Raw genomic sequence first — 22,690 nt, forward strand, 5'->3', positions numbered from 1 at the left:
CTCTGCAGACCCTCCCTCCACAGATTAGAGGAAGAGCAACTCCACAGACCCCTCATTACGCTCCACCTCCCCTGACTTCTGTAGAAAAGGCTGAATAGGTGGAAAAGAAAGAGAGCGACATAAAGACAGATGCACAAGAAGGAATAAACAAAGACAAAGAATGAAGAAAACAAGAAAAACAGAGTTATGTCATCACATCACAAAATAAAGTTAATAGTAAACAAATGACAGATGCCAATCCTAGGCTACGTTCACACTGCAGGCGAAAACGCATCAAATCTGACTTTTTTGACCCTATGCGACCCATATCCGATCATGGTATGACAGTGTGAACAGCATAAATCTGATATTTTCAAATCCGATCTGTCGGTCACTTTCATATGTGGTACTGAATCCGATACGTATCTGATGTTTTAGAAAGCGACTGCTGTTTGAACGGTCATGTCGCATTAAATCCATCTTTTACGTCACCGACACAAGACAAACGCCAATTATCAGCGCCGAAGAAGCGCCCGTGAAGACATCGTGAACGCTTCCTGGACATCCAGTGTAGATGTTAGTGAAACTGTTGGGAAGACAACGTTGGAGAAACGTTAACATTTTATTTATACTGCATAATCTGCAGATTCTGACAGCAATAAGGATAATTATTAGGCCACATGTAAATAACAAAATAACTTTATAGGTTAAAGCAAAAATTGGGAAACATAAAGTCCGAAGTCTTTATATTAAGGGCCATCAGTCAAACAATACTGTTTGCTCTGGGTTTAAACAGAGCGCGTTTGTGTGTGACGTCTTCTTTTGCGCATGCGGGCCACTTTGGGGTTTTTTTGGTCTTTTTCTTTTTTTTTGCCTGTCCCGTTTGGCTCTTTTGCCATCAGAATTATTGTCTAAAGACAAAGAAAGATGCCCAACGGATTTACTTTACCAAATTGACCATCCCAGCCTTGCCGTAATGGTCCATTTGATTCACCTTTTATTGTTTATTTTATTTTCACTTGCTGAATACGGGACAGACTTGACTGGGGGAAAGAAGGGGAGAAAGAAAGAGGGAAAGAGAAACAGCTGAGAAGAGGGACGGGGGAGAAGGGCAAAAGACAAAAACCAACAGAACGGGCAGAAAAAAAAAAGCATATATCGATCACCTGGATCACCTGCTGAGAAAGAAAAAAGAAAGCAAGCAGAAGAGAACAAGAGTAATAGAATAAACAGCATCACAATGATATATGGGAATATGACAGTAAATACTAAATATTAAACATTATTGTGCAGCACATAAGATCAACAGAACACAGTGTGCTTTGAGGTAGGAGCCAAAAAGGGTGTAGTTTGTGGGTGTGATCACCCGTGTGTACACCTGTGAGCATGGACGCGCTTGTTTTTTTAAAAGGTTCCTTCATGTAATAATCTGCTAGAGGGTGTGGGGGGGCCACAGCCCCGTCCTCCAGGGCATGAAGCAGGTATGGAGGAGATCAAAACTCCAGACATCCAGAGGCCCTCAGAACACAAGAGACCAAGGAAGACCAACAGAGGGGCAGCCGCGCCACTGTCCCAGAAAGAGCTGAGGAGAGTCCCAGATGAGGGCTCACTCAGCAGCCGCGGAGCAGAAGCCAGGGGGAGTTGCAGTGACGGGGGGAGTTCCAGCTGTGCCTGAGTGACCGAGCCCCAGGCCGAGAGGCCGGGGGCACCCCACCTCCTAAGTGGCCCGAGCGAGCCCCAGGCTCCAGGCCCCGACAAGCGGCCGCCAAGGAGTGAGCCGGTGTGTACCCGGACGCCCATCCCCGGACACAAAGAACCACCAACGCACCGATGTCTGAGGGAGTCCACCACCGGTAGGGGAAGTGGTGGTAGGGGGAGATAGGCCTCCAAACCTTGGAGGGCCTGAGATGTCCCCAGAGAGGTGGCGCCTGACACCCAACCTGACATATAGACACAGACATACAGGCACACACATATACAAACATCCATTCCCACCCTCATGCTCTCATATGCACTTACTCCACACTCAACCAACGTGGAGACAGACATAAAGAGACGCTGTACACACGATCACACTCCCCAAGCGTACTCTACGAACCGGGTCTAGGTACCATGCGGGCCACTTTGCGGGTTCACACTAGAGCGCGTTCGCTGTTACATTTTATTTGTAGTGTGAACAAGCAGACAAAAAAAATCGGATTTGATCAAAAAAATTGAGCATTAAGACCTGCAGTGTGAACGTAGCCTTAGTTTCAGCTGTGCCTTGTTACCCTGGTGTTTTCATTTTCATTGATTACCTCATACATTTCTTTTTTAAACACCAGTTTCCCTAATACCTTTGTCTCAGTGTCTGTTAACCTGCCCTCATGTGTTCTCAGAAGTGTTAGCATTTATGTCTTGTATCATTATATAGATGTACTTTGTTTATTAGGTCACACCTGGACCTATTCCTTCTCATGGCAGTCACTTATTATTACACAGAATATCATTATAATTGGTGTTTTTAGTGTTTATATGTTTACAGGATAAGAATGATTTGGATTTAGAATAAATAATAAAGTAAATAAAACTAAGCATTGTGCTAAACATAATTCTTAGTCTTTTCAAAGGCTCCAAACTGAGGTGAGAAAAAAGCTAAACGTTTTCCATCAGAGCTGGTGCAACAGAAAATCAGCACTACAAATCATAAGAGCCATTGACATCTAATCCTGACACACGTCCCTCCTTTCTTAATGAGTTTCCTTCTCACAGCAGATGATGTATTTTTCCCTTCTTTGTTTCCGGTTACTCCTCCCTCGCTCATTTCCACTTCCTCTCTGCTGCAGCAAAAGTGTAACACACCATTACTTCATATCTTAGAGTGTATCAAAAAAAAAAACCCAAGGTGCCGTCCAAGTTGAAAGCAATTCTTTTAATATACTGCAGAACAATTTCATGCCCAATTCATTTATTCCCCCGGTACTTTAATTGTGAACTACTTCCAGATCCACTGTAAATTTCCCATCTAATATCGTTAGAGTGCTTCCAATTCTTTTTACAGTTTAATGTTCGAAACTTCATGCCGTCTAAGTATTTTCTCACATATTCTTAATGATGGCTGTTCAACTTACACTTTATCTTACTGAGCAAGTGCTGGAACTATAAAACGTTCGTTGGTTTGGAAAACACTGGTCTCACAAGAGCTAATGAGCCAAACTCAAAGTGTTCCTGTTGGTTTTCATGCACAAATCTATCTCTTGTTTTCAGTGACCTTCTCTTTTGCTTTTAGTTTTCTTCTGGAACAAGAGTTTTGCAAATAAAGACGGACAGCTTTGGTTACAACCTCTTTTTTCTCATCTGACTCCCACAACTGCCACGCTAAACTCATTAAACCAAGATCGATCAGTGGCAGCCACAGGTTACGACTTAGTCACCACAAGCCACATCTGCCTCCAAAACAGGGCTGTGATAGAATAAAAAGTCAGCCCCTACCGGCAGTGCTGGCTTCAGGATGAAACAGGGTTACAGTTAATGGTATGTAAATGACACGCGAAGCATTTCTGTCTGACACTTTGAAATTGCTGACCGGTTAACAGCTTGCAAAGAATGTGTATTTATAGAGCATAATTAAGATTTTGAAGGTTTTTTTTTTTTTTTACATTTCGGTGAAGTTAAAAGGAAAAAAGACCAGTCACATGGAAACTCCTTAATTATCACATCTGTCAGATCCATGAAATAACGGCTTCCAGATTAGATGCAGATGATTTTGTCAACAGACAGACCTTTGAATTTCCCCACTTTACAAACTGCATTCACCCTGACATGAAACAATGGCTTCTAAAGTGAAAAGGCTCTCACTCCGATGAGTGCTGCTGGAGGGCTAATGAATAGCCAGTCAGCAATGGGCCGGACTAACGGTGCTGTCAAGCCGAAGAAAGTAGAGGACAGGCATGTACAGGCAAACATTTTTAGTCTGTCCTTCTTTACTGTCTCTACAAAACCAGCCTCCTTGCATGGATTTTTATCAGCGTCAACTAAAAATAATGCCAGATTTTCGGTCTCCGGGGACTGGTTAGGAGGAAATCGAGTCCCTTCCCAGAAAGAAATCAATGTGAGACAGAAGATGGAAACACAGTTTAATGAGTTGACAGTCCTGTCTGATATCAGGCACCCAGTCTCTTTAGGGAGGGACAGGTGGAACCTCTCACATGTGTGCTCGTTGTTCCCAGTATTGAAATGCATGCTTCAACTAAAGAGGCTTTAAAGCCCTCCAGGAAAAATCAAAGACAAAAAAAATGTTTTGGATGCCTCTGAGTGTGGCAACAGATATGAAGTTATACTTTCCAAATTTCCATCAAGGGGTAAAAACACAGGTTACGCAAATATGATCTGATGGCATGCCAGGAAAAAGGCTTTGCTGTCTGATGAAGAGCGTTTCAGCCAAACTGCAGTGCCGTCTAAGTAAAGATGAGGCCTTTTGAAATAATGTCCTCTGGACAGAAAAATCAAAGATGGAGTTGTTTGGCCACAGTAACAGTAAACATATTCTGCATGTGAGAAGAAAGTCATGCTACCTGTGGAGCTTGGTGATGGGACTGTTTTGGTTTGATGTTGTTTGACTGCCTCGGGGACTGGCCACGGCACAGTCACTGATTTAACCATGAATGCTACATGTATATGTGTGTTTGATGATAATGTGAGGAAACTACTCTGGAAGATGAAGATGAATTTGCAGTGGAGATTTAAGAAGGGTAATAATTCAGAGAACTAGAAGTATGATTAGTAGTTATTAGTTATTTACTTTTTTACCCACTTTTTTAAAGTTTAATTTAAAAAAAAAATCTTGTCACGGTCCGGAGGCTTTTGACTGCGTGTTTATGTTTTGTTTACTTATTGTTCTGTGATTTAGTGGTTTTTCATGGTTTTATCTTTTGTATTTCTACTTTCCTTAGTTGTTCTTTAGTATTTGTGATTTTCCAGCCCCTACGTTTTGTCTCTGTGCCTCCCTTGTGTTCCTTGTGTTGTGTCTAGTGTTCCTGGTTTTGATGTTCGTGTTGTTCCCTGTTTTACTTTGGAGAGTCTCGCGTCCCATGTTCAGTGTTTTGAGTTTTGCTTCCCCTTTGTCTTGTCAGGTCTGATTATGTTCAGCTGTGTTGCCTGCCTGTTTGTTTGTATGTGTACAAAGTGTGTGTTTTCCTCTGTTCCTCATCGGTTTATCTGCATTTTCTCTCCTCATCATCCCCTGCGTTTCCTCTGTGTTTCTATGTCTCAGGTTCCTCGTTCCCAGTGTCAGGTTTTGTGTTGTTTTCTATGTTCCTCGTGTTATTTGTTTAGCTTTTCCCCAGTTTAGATTTTGTTGGTGTTTTCACTTCCTTTCGTTTGTTGCTTTAAAGTGTTTCTATACAGCCACCAAATAAAGGCTCATTTTCAGTTAAAACCTTCCCTGGCATCTGTGTCTGCATTTGGGTCCTCATTCTCTCATCTCCACACAATCTGCCTTTGCAAATCGTGACTAATCTATTGCTCATTTTGAATGAATGATTGAAAGACCTTCAGAAATCAAGGTTTTTAAAGTATCTTTAGATACTTTATTACTAGCAACCCATCAAACAAAGCACATCTCATTTATTCCCATTTCTGCAACTGAAACAACCAAAAATGCAAAAGATTACCCAGTTTAACAGGCATACAATAGTATTTTTGCTCCTTTAAGCTCCCAAAGAGCTATTAGCAAATACCTTGGCATATCACAACATGGTGTGCAGTGTGTCCTTCAAAAATGTGAGGAAATTTGACAGTTGGTAGACAAAAGAAGTAACAGCAGACCTGAAAAAATTATCTGCAACAGATGGACATTATCTGAAAGTCATGTCCTTAAGAAATAGGGAAAGAAATCCAGCAAAGACCTGACGCAGGACCTGAGGGATGCACCTGGCGCTTCAATTGATCCATCTACTGTTCAATAAAGCCTCCTCAGAAATGGTCTCAGTGGATGGGTGGCTGCCTTAAAGCCATTTTTTAGGAGGGGAAACAGAGACAAAAGGCTGAGGTGTGTTTTATTACACAAAAACTAGAAACTGAACGATGTCATTTACCTCATTCTCCTCTTATATAGTACTTTATTTAACTTAAAGTAGATTTTTATCTTTAACAATGTTTTAATAAATAAAGCACATGAAGTAATGTGTACATCAGGTTCATCAATATACTATGCTACGATTAAACAGGAGACTCAATAAAGTAAACTAGCACATTGCTGTGCTTTTAGTACGCTTCATGCATTTTGGTATTCTATCATATTATCCTTTTTATATTCAGAAGAGTAAGTGATTAGCTGCTCGAAAGAAGCCTCCCATCGTCAGACAGGCACTGTATTCATCAAGCTATTGACATTGTATACATGCATCATTGATGGACTTGCTGGCCTAGAAGAAGCACAAAGAAACCACTGTATCAAAACACCGAGCATGTGCAAACACATTCAGTGCCCATGCAGACACAGAGCCTCTTAAATCAGAAAAGCCTCTTCAATCTATTCTTCGCAGGAATCTTACTATAACAGGACACCTCTTATCCCCGATAAACAACGGCACACAGGTTCAGTAATTGAAGCACATATGCCCTGCATGCGTGATATTTATGTAGTAAAGTATTTATCAGGTTTTAATTAAAAGATAAACACAGCACAGCTTTAAAAAGAGGCTTAATTTTTACTAACAGATTAATGTACACCTGCTCCTTCAGGATGCTGGGGGACGGATTAGATTTTGATTAGAATCTATCGCTGTTCGGGCAAGGCGTAGCGGGTCGTTACCACAAACTGCTTGAATTACAAACCACACCAGCTCTACAGGGGCCTTGCATTTTACTTCTTAATACTCTGTGGTAGCTTAAATAACAGGTGGAGCTTTCAAGGCCAGCTTCTATGCCAAAAACAATGCCCTGTTCCAAATTCTGACTGTAATGCAATCAGACTAATATTTTAATACTGTAACTATGCAGAAGCTCATCATTCAGTTCCACAAAGAGGTGGCAAGCGATCCCAGGAGAGCAGCTGTAACTCAGCTGCATGCTAATTGTTCCTCCTTCAAGACGATAGCTGGGATTCTCTGTTTGTCTGTCAGCCTGATAACAAAAAACTACCGAGCTGGATTTCATAAAACTTGGAAAGGAGGAGCGCAGGCGAAAGAAGAACCCATTAATTCTTGGTGCAGAGCCATATCACCCTCTCTGAATTCGCACAGCAGGGCAGTCGTCATGGGGGATGTACTCTGTGAGTGGCCTCTCAGAGATTAAATAGACAAATTATTGGCATTTCTTTTATATTCATTGATATGTAATGTCAATGTTTAGTGTTGGTGAGGCGTTTTCTATGTGTAGATCAAAGTTTCATTGATTAATGGGAAATTTGTTATGCACAATTATGTGCCAAGATATGCCGAGTTAAACCCGTGTACATAACCTGGTTCATTTTTGTACCGTTCTTTCAAATATTGATTTAAGGATTCATTTAGAAAGGGCCATCCCATGTCAGTTCATCAAATGCTTGCCACCTGACCACAGACACCTGGATTCACAGATATTAAAGCATGAATATGAAGGGGGAAAAAAACACATTTTCATCTATCTTCAGAGTGATATTCCCCAGATATGACACCATATACCAAATCCAAATGAGCTTTTGTGGAAAGAGGACGTTTCTGTTAATAATAAATCTGAAATTTAGATGGCGTTCACTCTCATTTTGCCAATATAACTTTCGGAAACTCACATTTACGTACGAGTCGGAAGACATTTTAATTAGATTCATGCTACCGCATGATGCAGCAAGAAGGGTTTTCTGATCAAGATGAGAAGATGATTTTATGTGCTTTTTACATGAGACAATGTAAACAAAGTATGAGTCCCTACGTGACAAATTATGTCATCCAAATGTTTTCAATTATCCATCATTTTATGTGAACTTGAGCAACACTCCTGAGAGTTCATATTCATACAGCCATAGTACCAGATAGTGCTGTGTGATTTTTGGTATTGATCTGATACCAAGTAAATACAGGACCAATATTGCCAATACTGATACTTTTAACCTATAAAGGCAGCTTATGAATGTGAGAGGACTGTGTCATGATTTATGAGATGAAACATCATTAATTTGCAAATTCTGTACATATTTTTAAGACGACTGTAATTTTATCTTTGCACAATAATGATTTGACAAAATAAAACAAACCTTTCAGCTTCTCATGTATTTTAGACCTGGATTGTACATTTATTTATGCTCTCTTCCAAAGTATGTCTTATGTTCTGTCTCCATCCCTCAGCCTGGTTTTGTCAGAGATTTCTTCCTGTTAAAAGGGAGTTTTTCCTTCCCGCTGTCGCCAAGTGCTTGCTTATAGGGTGTCGTCTAATTCTCTCTCTATATTATTGTAGGGTCTTCACCTCACAGTATAAATCGCCCCTTTAATCAACTGAACTGAATCTATGCCTGAGTGTTTTCTAACATTTCACGCACACTTACCCCGTAATGGCTACATCAGGAGCAACCTAGATCACCTGAGTCACAGCCACACATTTTTACCCTAAAATATTTGAAGAGCCTAACTCGAGCAGTTTTAAAGTGTCTATAAATACCCCTAAATACTGTTTTTGAGAAAACTTGTGACAGAGTCAATTTTGCATAATTCACATAAAGGTGAATCTTTCTCCCTGATGTTTCTTTTCAGGCTTCTGTGCTGGTCAGGTGGGAAGCTTTTTAACTTTATTTATGTGTAATGAATTTCCTACACCAAGTCATTTAACATAACATAAATCAGAACCCCTGAAACTATCCAATTATTCCAAAAAACTGTAGCTTAAAGTGTCTACACTTCCAGCACTCCCAGCAAAGGTATCCTTTGAAGATAAAGTTGTGCCTTCCCTCAGTTATTTTGCATATCTACAATCATCATTATTCACTTTATGACCCGTGCTGCCAGACAATTCTGTAAAAAGCAGCTTCATTTTTATATTGTGACTAACCAAAATTATTTTTATTCCACTAATAGAAGAGAATACCACTCACAGTGTAATCACATGAAGTCATCAGCTTCTATTAAATTTGTTCTTGCAGTAACTGCTTAAATCAACATTTTGGACTTGGATTTGTGCTACAGAAATATGCTGACTTGCTTTGTTTTAAACCGTTCAAGACAATAATGACAAGTTTCCTGTCTGTGCTCTCACTAAAAAGTGAAAAATATTATCCCACAACCTCCAAAGCTCACTAACATTTCTAATATGTAAAAACATCACTTTTTTGATTTTGGGGATATACAAGCTGGAAAAATTTGTGATGAATAATACACAGTGCATCACTCCCCAAAGACATGCCATCTCATTGAGCTTGGCAGGTTTGATTTCATTGTCACCGACCCACAAACTGTGCCCACTAACAGTATTTTGCAACCAGGTCTGAGGCCAGAGGTAATGTACACAAGTACAGGACAGAGCAGCTGTAACAATGACACATAATGTGTTCATTTGGGAGCTTTAGCTGTGCTGGTAAACTTGTTTACCATTTAACGGCGACCGTCCAAATTAAGCCCTGTAAGCCTTCGCACCCTGGGTCAATCCTGCTTCTCTTCTGACACCAGCTGTGGACGCACCGTAAAACAGGTCAGCACAAACAGGTCATAACAATCAATAGCCAAAACGAGCGCACAACAACTGCGCTCTTCTTTAGCCTCTACCCATTGCTTCTAAGCACTGGGCAGCTAAATAACCTTTTAGCAGGCCCAGGCAGGCGAGACAGATGACTTCCCTAAATGAGGCTTCTGCTGATGCCGGGCCTTAAATCAATGCTGGTGGCAGGCATTGAAATGAAACCCCTGCAGCATGTGCTCACTGTTTCCTTTGAGAGAGGGAGCTGGCTACACGTCTTCACACATATTATCTTATTGCTGCACAGCCATCCACTCAGGAGAATATGATGAGATGCTGCTCTGGTACTTTGTGATTATCCTGTCTGACTCTGACTTACTGTGCCTGGGTTGATATGCACCGAGCATTATTTTCCTTTTGTTTACAACCTTATAATGTTAAATACAGTTGGAATCACAAGATAATATACACTGTGTTATACTAGTCAAGAATGACTGGTATGGTGAATTTGTGCTCTTAATGATTTCTTTGAATTTGTTTGTTTCTAGGGTGAAAGGATTGAACAGCATACATCTTCAATCACTTTAAAAAATAAGACTTGTGTGCACAGGTTTGATTTTATTTTGATTTCACTAATTCACAAAGGATCAAAATTGTACATACAGGCTCAAATATATACACACACCTCCACTAATTTTTGTTTCAGTATACCTTCTCAAGTTGCACCTCGAGCAGACACTATTGGTAGCCGTATTTGACCATTCGGGCAGAACTGGTAGATTTAAACTGGTTGGTTTCCTGACAGAGAAACGTCTTTAAAGCAGGAGGTCGGAGCTGTGGGAAGGCCCTTCCAGAAGTTTAATGTTAGCCTGCTTTCAGTTTTAATATGACTTTCAGATTGTCATCCTGTTGAAACAACCAACTATGTTCACGTTTCAGCCGTCGACTTATCGATTTGAGGTAAAGCCGAAGAATTTGGAGGTAGTCCTCGTTCTTCATTATCGACTTTGTGAAATGTAGCAGCAAACCAGCCTCGCAGCATGAGGCTACCACCACCATGCTTGACAACTGGTACAATGTTCTCAGGTTTGGAAACCTCCTCTAAACACACCTCTTGTCATTGTTGCCAAATAGCTCAATCTTTGTCTCATCCGACTATAAAACTTTCTCCAGAAGGCATTTAGCTTGTCTGCGTGGGCAGCAGAACATTTCAGTTGAGCTTGAATGTTTTGATTTTGGTGCAGGGTCTTATTTCTTGGTCAGCACCCTCTCAGTGCATGGCAATGTTAAACTTGGTTCACTGTGAACAGCAACATTGGCGCTCCAGCTGTTTCCAGTTTCAAGGCTTGAGCCCTGGTGGCAAAGTGGTGACACGTCCAAATAATTTGTACTTGCATACAATTGTTTAAACTGATCTTGCAGTTGTTTAGAAATGAGTCCAAGAGACCTTTCCGGCTTGTATTCTTCCATCTTCCTTGGACTTTCCCATTGTTCTGAGTATTGGTCAAGTGAGTGCTGTCAAATAAATCCTTTTAATGTTGGCAAAGAGAAAGTCACAGCAGTAGTCCATAATGATCAGCAGCAAGAAGTTAATAGGCCTTGCTTTATGTGAGTGAATCTATATATTTGACCCTGTGGTTTACAGAAAATCCAAAATAAATCCAAACTTGTGCAACCAACACATGTTTTTTTAAAGTCATTAAAGATGCATGCTATAGCACTATAGCTAAAAGCTCACTAGAAATACTGCTAAAACAATCTCAAACCAAACTCTTAGCAAATTTTACTTCTCTCTGCCAAAAAGAAGTTAAGAAGCAGAATAGAAAGCGCCAACAACAGTAAACAGGTTAATAGTGATTGTGTTGGTGCTTGCCATAGCGAGAGAGTAGCTCCAATGGGCAGTGTGCCAGCAGCAGGTGTAAGCACTAGTGACCTGCCAGAAAGCTGAACACAAAACCAAGCGTAAGAACACAAGAGGTGCAACACCTGGTTTGATGTCAAAGCTAGGCTGTTTTTGTATGAAGGGAAACTAAACGCTGGCTGCTGTCTGAGAAGAAAACACCCTGTCAGGAGGAAAAAGAGATGTTTGTGGCCCAAAAACAAGCTGTGAGAGAAAATGCAGTTAAAAGTTTTGTCTTTGAAAAGGCGGTCAAAATGGCCTAAACAAGAAGAAAAAGACACCCAGCAAATAAGATTGACAAGAACACAATATTTTCTTTTACTTGTGGATTTCATTGTCAGCCACTAATTGAACTGTTTGATCCCATCCTTTTGTGAATGCCTAGATTAAAGTTGGCCATCGCTTTTTAACTTCTTGTGCTCTTAAACAGAAACCAGCTCAATCGACTAAAGCTGGCCGTCTCTGAGCGTAAGTCGTAAAAAGCGGTAGTTTGCATAAGTTCTTAGTCTGGCAGATGTCTCTAATAACAAACAAATTATAACACAGAAAAACAAAGCTGAGACATGCGCAGGCATGTTAAAATCCCACAAGTCGATGATAGAATTTATAATGCAACAGATGTGGTTGATTGTGTTTGATACAACCAATGAAATAGACAATAATGTCAATTAAAATGTTTCTCCTGTGTTCTGCAATATTGTAATTAATTACCATCATTTTACTTCTAAAGAATAACATGAAAATCCTTCCTTTTTGTCGGGAAATTTTCCATTGAACAAAAAAATTAACAGACAACAGCATTTGACATTACTGAGGTTTTGCAGACACAGGACCTCTCTTACCATGTGGTGTTAAGTTGTCTGCTGTTTTTGGTTATTCGACAAACCAGAAATATAGAAATCCCGTTTTCAGTGTTGTGCCTCGGCGCTGTGGCCAGCATCTTTCAAAAGGTCGCACTTTTCAAGCTTTACTTACGCTCCGCTAATAGTTGGCAAGTATTTGCAGAACTACATGAAAAAGACAAGTGTGGCAATCTGCTTTCAAGCAAAGCAATCAGGAAGTTCTTAGTGCAGCAATGTCTTTGTAACCGATTCCACTCAGTGAGAAACAACAACCTTGTGAGTGAAAGAGGACTTTGAATTAATCTCCATCCCTAACCTTGAATGGAAAAGTCCGTTAGCAGCTGCTCTGCCGCTTTTAAGCACCCGAGCTGATGAAAAACCTCCAGTCACAACACGGATGACAAGACATGTAAATGTAAACGTCTACAAATAATGTGATGGAAGCATTTCAAGTACAGTTCTGTTTTATCTGGCTGCTGCATCTAAGCTCGGCTAAAAATAATACCGCGATACCAGAGAGGATGTTTGTTCCCCATCAAGGACGAGCTTTCGTCTAGATAGGGAACAAGGATGGTTTGTGGCTACGTTTTGTCAGTATTAATGTGATGCAGACACATCTAGCAGCTCTGTTTTGGACTAAATGCTGTTCGTGTATGTCCTCCTTACTGGCCACAAACCAAAAAACTTGCAATGATGATATAACTGTGTTCATAACACCAGAAGACACACAGGAATAACACCTCCTGTTAATGTTTATGCCTCCACCAGAGTTTTATCAGTGTGCAGAGAGCAATCCATGCTCTCACATCACTGCATTTATTGTTTTCTATTTCAGCATTCTTAGATTTATTCAGTGTCAATTAGGCAAGTAAAACTTTTCTTTTTAAACCGGAGATGTGAGAAATTTCATAGAAAGGAAATAAACACATATCAATGCACATATGCTACATGCTGTGTATTGTTTATGAGCATATGTCTCTATAATTACTGTCCCAGTCAACACATTATTTGTTAACAATTTCCTATGATTTGATGTTTTGCATGCTGAGATAGATGGAGGCCTTAACCTGCTATGCAAGGGCTTTTTATTGAGATGCAAATGTCGTCTCAGGGATTTTAGCTCCCAGTCAATGGTTCATTGTGTGTCCCTGGCTCCTTGTGCTCTGTAAATTTATGATGTTATTTGTGATTCAAATAGATCTACCAGGGCACCGAGTACAAGCAAGCTTTTCGTGCATATAAGATCTCAAACTTTGGGTGGAAAATATCTCGTTTTTTTCTGGAGCTTTTCCTTGGCTGACAAATTTTGCTGTATGTGACAGTTCTCTCCAGGATAATTCATTCACTGCAGTTAATAGCGAGTTATAAAACCTAATTTGGTATTAAGAAAATAATGGGCGATTTGAAAAATGATCATTAATATGTTATGAAGAATTTTCCAAATAGAGAAAGTGATGATGTTCTAATAATATGAAAGCAATTTATTTCAACAGTGGAAAATGACCTTGAGATAATGATGTTTCTGATGGACGGGGATGGATTTCTTTCTTTTTCTATCTACAGTTATGTGGAAAGAGAAAGTAAGTCCCCCGGTTTCAATAGCTTGTCTTTTAGCAGCAATAAGAGAACTAATACTTTTGGGATGACTTTATCAGTAGCTCAGATCATTGTGGAGGACTTTTTGGTCAACTCTTTTCTGCACAGCTCATTTAAGGTCCCAGGATTTCACTGAGGTTTAGGTCTGGACCACGTCCTGTAACTGCAAAACAAGCCAAAATCATCACTCCTCCGCCGCCGTGTTTGATACTTGATGTTTTATGTGTATGTGCATTATGGCCAAACAATCTCCACTTTTTTCTCCGTCTTTTTTCGTCCAAATCAGGATCAAAATACTTTAATCTCTGTGAAAACACATACAAACACTGTAAGAACACTAACTACATTGAACAATAAAATACATTACAAAGTTAGAAAATCTAAAAATAATAGTTCTAATAGAAACATACAAACAGCTCTAAAGGACATTGTTCCAGAAGTCGTGTAGTTTCAGGTATTATTTAACCTAAGCTGTGCTACCATGTTTTTTATAGAGCGAAGAGGCTGTCTATTTGAAAACCCCTCAAACAAGCCATAATTTTTCAGTCTTCTTTTAAACATTGTCGTCTTATGAACAAACATTTAACATGTTAACTGATGCATCTGCCTGTCCATCTGTAAGGAGAGGATTAAACAGTCTGGTTCTCAGCTCCAAATTTAGCTACAGCCTTTAGCTTCATACTATATGATTAGTATGTCTTATAGCTTTGTTTTGCTTAAGAATGGGGAGTAACAAAATAACAGGCTATCATATTTTCAGTACTTCAACAACTAACCATAAACTGTAAGGCAAAATTATAGTGGAGGGTTATTGTATTGTAGTTTACTGTATAATATGTATAATATCACTGTATACTTTTATTTGCTTCTAGTGAAACTGCAAAATCTGTTTCTTTGCCTCTAAGAAATGTATTCATAATGAAAAGTTCATCTGACGTTAAAGTTTTATAAATCAAATAATAGCGAGCAAAGTTACATATTTGCTCTGAGTGATTGTAGTACAATGCAGTAAAATCCTTAGTCATAACCATCCTGTGCTGTGCTTAATAAGAGTGTCTGTGGCAGCATGTGGCACGTCCATTAATAAAGGCACATTTTTCCAGGTCAGCCTGCAAAAATGACACTGCACTCAGATCAGCATGTCCTGTTTTAACTTTAACTAAATGATATTTTCTTACATTATAAAGAAGCTGAAGGAGTGATTATATAAAATGCTCAATTAAAATTTTAAGCACTGCCATGTCATTTCTGCACATTTGCTCTGAGTATGTGGTTTGCTTTGGTTTAAGGAAGCAGACATAAATCTCAGCTGAAAATCTGAGACACATCTTCAACCTTCAGAAAAAACCCCCCAGAAAAAAAAAGAAGCTTTGTGCTGCTTCGGCTGAATAAACCACCTACCTGCCTGCCTTTTGCGCCCAACAGATCCCCAAAGCAAATTTCAACATTATGAAAACTTTTAGAAAATCGCTTGTACATAACAAAAAAAAAGGCCCTCTTTGTTTTTCCACGGATAGCACGTCCCTGCTGAGCTGCTGTGGAGGATCTTTAACACAAAGAGGGAATTTTAGAGCAGAATGGCTGCAACTTTGGGAGATGTCCATTTGACTGACTAATCTGAAAAGCTGGAGATAATATGAGGCTTTATATTTTTTCCCAAAAAACTGAAATTCTCTTTTATTTTGTCCTCAAAAAGATGGAGGATAGTAGATCTTGTCTCCCAACACTTTTAAAAGGTGACCTCTTAAAGGCCAACATGAACAGGATGAACGATTACAGCTAATAAGACCTATTTTTAAAGATCACACAGGCACACGGCTGTTTTTAAGACAGGCTTAAATGGCAACGGTACCAGCCCTTCATTATCCAACCCACACGCCTGTCATCACTGTTAGCAGACCCGACATCAACACATCGAGTAATGTAACATGTTTTCATTCAGTTTCTTTGTTTTCTGCACCAGTTTGTATTGTGAGTATTGCAACGTCTAATGCCCTATATTTTCTGAGTGGATGGAAACATAATGACCGGCACCTAAGCCGCAGCGACTAATACACCATGCTCTTCACATAATGGATGCACATTTACCTCGGTCCCCCCGCCCCCTCCGCCCCAACCCCCTCCTGTCTGTCCCTTTTCTGCTTAGTCTCTCATCTCGCTCTGTCTCACAGATTCGAGCCTGTAATGATGCCTCACTTCAGGATGAGCACGCTGCCATTTTTCATAATTACAGCCGGATATGATTTTCATACAGCCTCCTGGTTGACATTTCTGAACACACATGCATGCACACATGCACACACAGCCATTAGGGACCCGAGGACAGAACCTGAGAGAAAATGAGCACCATTAATAAAGTCATATAAGGCAAAGAACAGCAGCAAACTTTCATATTTGACGAGCGTAACCCAGCGATTATTGTCTTCTTCTACTTTTATTTGGAAAATTATGAGTTAAAAGTATTAACCAGTTACCAGAATTGTTGCTAATAACTTAACTATGTTAGTGGACTGACCTTTTCTTCTCTGAATGGTGAAAATATTTCATTATAATCAAAAGTTTGAACATAGGAAAAAATAAAGTGAAATTAGTAGAATGAGTAGTTATTCTCTATACATCAAAAAGTTCGAAACCTGGAATACTTTTCACTTGTTGGAGCAATCATCTGTTGTGTCGAGGTAGTGGAAACACAGCAAAGACCTCTACTTGACTACTGCAGTCATTTATACAAAAGATCGCTTGGATAAATGTAGAGAAACATCATTACTTCAGGACTTGGAGATGAGTCAGTCCTTTGAACTTTGAAAGTTTCTTCAAGAGCAGTCGTAAAAACCATAAAACTCTTTCAAGGAAGAAGAGACCAAGAGTTGCCTCTACTGCAGGGGATGAATACATTAGAGTTATCAACTGTTCATTCCAAATCAGTGCTTCCCTCTCATCGTCAACACTTGGGAATTGCTGCAAAGAAAATGCTCCCAGTGAGAAGAAGTGAAACGCTTGTGGCACGAAATACAAAAGTAGGCAGGTAAAGATTATCTATAAAGCAGCTTTCACAGACAAGGTCACAAAGCGCCTGATACCAAGAGAAAAAAACAAATGCAACAAAACATGAACAACGCAAGGTCAGACACAGAATTACTTTAATGGCTGTTTAAATAGGAGGTCTTTAGCTGTTTTTTAAAAGCCGCCTCTGAATCAATAAAACAAAGGGAGGAGGGCAACTCAAAAGAGACAGCAATACCAGCAGAGCCAAACACAGCCGCCATCCTTTCTCATTTGGGGCATTTCCCACCACCAAGAATCTGTTCTTTAGCCTGACAAGTCTAAACTTGACTTTTTCGGTTCCAAAAGCTGAAAAGTCATGTGTGGAGAAGGATGGAGGAGGATGTGCAACAATGTTATTCCTAAATCTGTGATGCATCGTCTCCTTTCTGACTTAAAGAGACTATTATTAGTTTTTCAATTGGTTAGTGACCCAGAACACACCAACAGGCTCTGTGAGGGCGGTTGGTGCAAGAAGCAGAGTTACAGAGTTCGGAGAACCTTTATCTATGCAGGTACTCCTCTTGAAATACACTGGCTCATTCACAAGAACACCCTGTTTCAGATAATCCATCCATCCATCCATTCGCTTCCGCTTATCCTTTTCAGGGTTGCGGGGGGCGCTGGAGCCTATCCCAGCTGTCATAGGGCGAGAGGCGGGGTACACCCTGGACAGGTCGCCAGTCTGTCGCAGGGCCAACACACAGGGACAGACAACCATTCGCACTCACATTCACTCGCACATTCACACCTAGTGGCAATTTGGATTTTCCAATTAACCTATCCCCTCAAGCTGCATGTCTTTGGACGGTGGGAGGAAGCCGGAGTACCCGGAGGGAACCCACGCAAACACGGGGAGAACATGCAAACTCCACACAGAAAGACCCCGGCCTGATGTTGGAATTGAACTCAGGACCTTCTTGCTGTGCGGCAACAGTGCTAACCACCGTGCCACCGTGCTGCCTGTTTCAGATAAATATATTAAAATTACAACTATAAATGATCCCTAAATATCTAGGATTGTTCCCAGTGATGATTTCACAAAATAATTCTTTTAAAGTCTGCAAGTGAAATCAATTGAGGGGCTTAAAGATGGGGCAGAAAAGGAGAACGCCTTCTTTCCGAGCTTCCGTATGAACCGATAGATCAGTGAATGTAATGACATCCTGAGACCGTAGACAACGACTAAACTGTTTGTGTAACATGTACTCTGATAAATAAGAGAGGAGTCAACCACAAATAGATTTAAAGATAAAATGATACCAACGAACCATCCTGCATGACACCACCAGTGAGGACCAGTCAACCAGAGAATGTGTGTTTATATTCTTGTATCTGATTTTGAAATGTTATTTTCTCCAAAGTACTTTACGACTGCTAGCTGTGAGCAGTCCTGTATGAACAAACACTGTTTCCTTGTTAACAATTCAGTGGATGGCTCTACCAGTGAAGCCACCAAATATGCATTAACATGTGCAAAGCCGCCCCTCCAGCCTTTAAATGTTTACCTTTTCCTTTTTATTAGTGCATGAGAGTGGACTGATGAAAAGTTATTGACGAACACAAAAACATGTTTGAAAATTTGTGGACTAAATCACAAACTGTTTGGAAACCAGGTTGAACTATGACCATGGGCCGAATGTTACAGATTCAGTTTGCCCAGACACTTGGCATGTTACTTCATTACAGCTTAACTGATCGATTCACTTTTAAATACATCCTCCACATGTATAAAGTAGTCTGTGTAGGTTCTCAGGCATTCAGAAAAAAAAACTTTTCACCTCACTTCCTAAAGGTTTCTTTAGTTTGAAAAGCTAATGAAGATTCCCAGCTGTTTAGCTGTAGGGGCTGCTATCTTTGCATTAATCCCAACACACCAGGACATGTCTAGACATGTTCGTGAGTTGTTTCGCCACCCTACCATCTTCAAAGTTGTCCAGGTCACATGGGCTGAGGTGTGAATGGTGGTTAAACTGCAACCTAGGGCTATGTTATGCTTAATTTATGATAGTGCAGTTGTGTCCATTTGTGAAGCTATTTGCCTATGGAGAGGGGTTTACAACCACCATAAATCTCAAATGTATGGTGCTTCATGTGGATCACTGGTTGGTTGATATTTGACTGAAACAGGGAAGGGAGCGACAATGGAGTTCACCTAGAATGGGAGAAGCACAAAAAACCCAATCAAAAAACAGACAGCAGTATAAAAAGCACAGACTGCAGTGGACAGTTTTCATTATTTTTGTCTCTCAGTTTCATTTTAGCTCTTTGTATGTTGGAACTTTGACCTTCTCCACGGCTGGCTGTCAGGCCAGCAACAGCACAAGCAAGAGTGGCCCACAGACCAGCTGTACCACATAGTTCTGACACTGACTGTGAGCAGTCTGAAGTCTACCACAGACTGCCTATGCACTACTACAGCTGAACTGAAATTCCCCATTATATGTGGCTGATAGTTGGAGTCGGACCTTAAAGAAGTCCAGGCGCCTCAGACTCTAGCACTTTAGATTCACCCCCATGCTGGCATTAGCCACCGTGCAGCTTTAAAGCTCTTCTGCTTTTCTTCTTCCTCATGTTTAAAGTCCCATTTAGTCACCTTCACTAATATTTGTTAAAACTTTAGCATCCTGCTGCTTTTGGAAATAAATCTTTTTCTTAAATTCAGGAAAGTTTCACATTTTCAGACAGACACAAAGAGTAACGCTGGTTTGTTTCTTGAACCTAATTGCAATAATAAAAAAAATATCGAACTAAAAGTTATTTATTTGGCCACATTTTATCATTGTGACATTTTATCATTTGCCATCTAAAAATCTGGCGAAATGACCTCTCAGGGTGACCTCTCAAGGTAACACACAATTTAATGTTTTAATTTCCCATTAAGGACCAAGGCCACATTTTACCTTCACACGCCTGCTTATAATGCTTTGAAACCCCTGAGCTATTTCCAGCGGGGAAACATTTTTCAAGTTTGAAACTTCTTGTTCCTTGATGGATGAAGGATGTGGAAATCTATGTTCTGGCAGCTCAGACTCCACATATTTGGTCTCTGTGGAGCTGTGTTAGTTTCTCTGAGAAACTCACATTTGAAACTTGATTTGCAGACACTTTTAATGCTGTGGGGAAAACTTTGCTGATGATTTGGCTGGTTAGCTGGATTTAGAGAGGGATTTAGTTCTTTTTCTCTTCTTCATTCGACTCCTACTAGACGATTAAGCGAAGCTCGTGTCCTTGACTAACCAGCCAAATTAACAAAAGGAAGCTGTGCTAATCAAATAATACTGATAAGAAACTTACAAGTTGCCACAAAGTGGGCAAAGAACAAAGAAACGGACTCCCCCACCTCACTATCACTCTAGGTTAGCATTTGTAGTCTTTAAATGCTCTCGTCCTACTTTTTAACACCCAGGTTCTTTTCAGCTTACCCAACAAGCCTCTCCTCCTTGTTTTGAGGTTTAAATGCAAAGTGATTGAGTGACAAAACAACGTCAATCAAAACGTGTTTCATGACCACTTGAGATTCTTGGCTGATCACGGAGTGTGAAAACATCTGAGGCTCATCTGAGCCAAGGTCTCATCAAGAGACTGCAACAGCAAGCCTGAGGAGACTGCGAATAGGCTGCAAGACTCTCACTCTCAACTTAAGACTTTTCTCTTGAAAATGGTCTGTTTTGCAGTAAAGCTTCGGTCCTGTTCCCGTTCGCTCTGAATCAATGCTAAGCCGGTGAATGCGGACAGCCTATTTGTCAAGTCTTTCAATTAAGCGTGTATAATGCCACTGTGTTCCCAGCCAGGAATCTGTTTTTTTGAGATGTATAAATACACGGGTAAACACTCTTATTTACTTCAGTGTTCTCAAACATAATCGCCAGGCTTGGCTCCACGCTCTGTGCCCTGCATGAAATTAACTAGCTATTGATTCTTTAAACATCTCCCCACAGCTCTCAGCATCACGGGGGCCCTAATTGGCTAAACCACAGTTTTAGTTTCAAGCAACGTGACAATTTCGCTCTTAATGCCGTTGACTGCAGCAGGTAGGCTGACTCCAAAAAAGATTGTGCAATAACACATCAGGCCTTTATTGCTCTTTAATCATATTTCACATCTCAGCCTGTGACTTGACGAGCTGGAATACTTGATGTGGCATTTGGTGACATTTAGCACTGGAATGTGAATGACTGAGTCATAACACGAAAGGTCATGCCATTGGAGGGAGTTTGCCCTCTAGGTCTGACTTATGTCTACAGTTCTGTGTTTATTCACAAAATGTACAAAATGTAGGATTATTTTAGATCTTTCCTGCCTTGTCTGATTGATTTTTGCCCTTTTAGTAGCTATGTGGCTGCACTATTTTCAACGGCTACAGTAGCACAAGTTTTCAAAAACATATCTTGAAAGGAACTGATAAAACCGATTATTCCTTAGTGTCTGCTGATATATCTAATAAACTGGCAATTTTAAGTCAGCACATAGTTTGTCTGTATAGTTCTAAATTTAAGTAAGCATACAATTACTATACAAATACACATTTTTAGCTGAAGAATATCTGTCCAGATACACATTTATCATTTCTCTTAAATACATTTTTAATTCACAGTTTTAATACAAAAAAGGTACCTCTAAATGACTGTAAGTAGGACCGGGAAAGTCTTCTGAAATTCTTCTAAAATTTAGCGTTAAATGTAAAACTTAATACCATATGTTACAGTTCCTAAATTTATGACTCAGAAAAACCCAACATATAAGATGCCACACTGCTCCTGCCATTCAAGAAGCTTTTAATAATGGAAATATAGAAAGGAAGCAGAAAGAGATGAGAGCCTCGGCTAAAACAAACAAAAGAAGAAGAAGACTATGAACCAACCATGAATGGGCTGTCGGATTCAAGTTTCTCCCGGAATCCAAAACCAGTCCTGGAAAATTAGACTGAAAAAACCCAAAAACTGGCAACGCCACGTTGTCAACACAACAAAGCACTGACTGGACCAACATCCTGAGATCACGTGAAAAACCCTATAAAATAACCATGAGAGAGGACAGAGCTGTAGCTGGAAGCAATAACTGCTCTCATTGTCAGACCTTTGTGGCATGACATGAGTATTTCTGGACCAGTCGTGAGTAGTTGCTGGCTGTTGATAGGTAAAAATGGTTGAAAAGGGTTATAAAGCGCTGCACCAAAAGCCTTCTTGCCATTCCTTTAATTGCTAGATGCTGATTTGTTTGCAAACCCTTTCTAACTACACGCTAAGTGGCCGTGAAACTGTGGAGAGAGATGAAAACAAAAGTTGCACCTTTTGAATCATGTTGGTTTCACTGATTTCAGTGATAAGGTGTTTCAAAAGGTGCAACTATTACAAGTTTCACTACCACTAGGGGTATTTGCCTGTAGCTTGCAGGTGACTGTAAACTACAGGTGACTGCAGCAATCTGTGAGAGACCAGAGCAATTACAAAGAGGTTATTTTTCCCTTGTGGCAGGGAGGCCAGGACGTCGCTGTGTGACTGAAGCTTAAAGTAAAGAAAAGCACCTTGTTATTTTATCTGACAACTAATTGTAAATGCAGCATATGCTGTTAACTCCAATTAGGTTTGATTTCTTTGTTAATATTTGGTCAGACTGCAGGACAAACATTTTAAATAATTCATGTAAAATTTTATTTTAATTGGAAAAGCTTTAGGAGGTGTGCACTGCTTGCTCAAACATACCTGTT

The sequence above is a fragment of the Mchenga conophoros genome, linkage group LG6 (genome assembly GCF_057382185.1).
Source record: "Mchenga conophoros isolate Kocher_MC1m ecotype Shallow Benthic linkage group LG6, M_conophoros_male_GT1.1, whole genome shotgun sequence".
NCBI classification, from domain to species: domain Eukaryota; kingdom Metazoa; phylum Chordata; class Actinopteri; order Cichliformes; family Cichlidae; genus Mchenga; species Mchenga conophoros.